Here is a 2,187-nt window from a genome sequence, read left to right on the forward strand (position 1 = left end):
GCAACTAGAGAAAGCCCGCACACAGCAATGAAGACCCAGCGGAGTCAAAAAAAAAGCTCATAGGGTCCGAGAGCTCCATTCACCTGGCTATTGTGGTTGGTTCAGATATGACACATGACCCAAGCAAGGCCAGTGAGAGCCCTTGTCTAGGACTTTACTATAGTGGAGTCAGTAGGGAAAACTGTTTTTGCTTCTGTGTTCCTGGAACTGGAAGGATATCTGTGTCTCCAGCAGGATAGTGCAGGCTCGCTCACATGGATGTTGTAGGTTTCTAAGAGAGTGAGTGGCGCATGAAGTCCTCTCAAGGCCCACACTAGGCACTGGTACTTCACTACTTCTGCTGCATCCTATTGGCCAGAGTACAAGTCCAGCTCTGACTCAGAGAATGAGGAAATAGTTTCTAGTTTTAATGGGAGGAGTTGGAAGCCAAAGGGAATGAGTATAGGCAGGCATGGAAAAATGGGAGCATAACTCACTTACTAAAAAATTATTATGTACATATACTTCAAAAGTTAAGAAATTTCCTCAAGGTCACATGGCTAATAAGCGTTAGAGACAGGATTTGAGCCTTAATCTTCTGACTGAAAATCTCCCTCTTTCAGCATTTCTCTCTAGTCTTGTTGATTGATCTATGTAGTCCAGATGTCACAACTTAATTAGTTTCTAAAGTCCTATTCTTAGATCACTTTTGAATGACTTGTAAGTTATTATGATGAGTTCTTTATTATAGTAAAGGTATTAACTGTCCATGAATTGGTTTTTCTTGAGCCATACTTATAAGCATTTTTATTCATATTCATATCCACAACAAAAGGAAGTTCATATTTTTATCTTGCATCACAGCTATGATTTGAAATACCAGATGTTATTGTAGGAGAATAGATAAAATAACTTGTAGTATGTAGCAAATTCTTAAATAATACTTAGAGGTAGTGAGGAAACAATGAGTTCAGGCAAGTGGGAAGGTGGAAGATGCTGATAGCTATAAAAAGAGAAGAAGCCTGTCAACAAACAGAAGAAAGAGACAGTGGACCTCAATCCTGTAGGATTCTGAGGAGAGTAGTGGTGGTAGTGGCTGTCATTTAAGCTGAGGAATCTTATAGCCTAGGGTGAAAGGTTCCATGCATATTCCAGGGATAGATCTCTCCAAGGATCCTCAAAAGGATAGGTTATGGGGAGCAGAGACAGGCACACAGAGCCTGGTGTTGCACTCTAAGACTCAGATGCCCCATATTGTGCCTCTACCAAAATAATTTAGCTCAAGCCCTCTGAATGCCTAGCTTAAAAGTCTGGGTATTATAATTCTTCCTCTAGAACAGTCCTAAGGGTGTTGGGGGAAAGGGGTGGCCACATAGGCAACTTTATCTCATGAAATTCAGTGATTAAAATGCACAATTGCTGTGAAGAAAGGAAGATTAGGAAGGTATAGAAACAAGCAGATTGTGGAAAATGAAAGGAGACAACTGTCAGAAACTTTCTTTCTGCAATTGAAGTAAGGGCTTCTCTCAGAAGGTAGCACTAGTGATTAGAACTGAACACTTGTGAACATTTCAGAGATCACTTGGTTTGAGGTAGGATGACTGGAACTCACACCTGGGATACAGACATGAGAAAGGGAGTGTTCAAATGGTTCAAATGAGACAGGAGTAGGTGAAGGAGGACAAGTAAGAGGACATCTCTGGATTGGTGAGAAAAGCAGATGGTTTTATGCCTTAGAAACTGGCTAGTAGGGGAAAAGATCATATATATAGTTTTTAAACATCATAGTAGCCTGTATGTTCACCTTTTTTTCATTACATTGGTAAGCATGCCAATTTAATACAAGAATAGGTTCTGATTTTAGAATCTGGTGGTCAGGAAATGATGGGGTATCAAAAGAACTAGCATATTCTCCTCGGAGCGAACAAGACAGGGATTACACTCTCCCTGATGAGCTTTCTAAGTGATTTATTTTAAGGAGGTTTGTGCATTCTGTGTTTAGAAGCACAGAGAACCTTGGAATGGAGAATCAGTTTTCCCTCTTGTCTGTTAGTCTGCATTCTGGCACTGGATGACTCTGCCTAAGTCAGAGAAATTTGGCCTGCAGTTAAGGCTGGATCCCAGGGCTGTGGGACCTGACGTTCCTGTACCCCAGGTCTGAGATTTTGTCTGTATCAGATTGTCATCTGATTGCGGACTCTTTCCCTT

Source organism: Lipotes vexillifer, unplaced genomic scaffold, assembly GCF_000442215.2.
Source record: "Lipotes vexillifer unplaced genomic scaffold, Lipotes_vexillifer_v1.1 scaffold91, whole genome shotgun sequence".
In the NCBI taxonomy this organism is placed as follows: domain Eukaryota; kingdom Metazoa; phylum Chordata; class Mammalia; order Artiodactyla; family Lipotidae; genus Lipotes; species Lipotes vexillifer.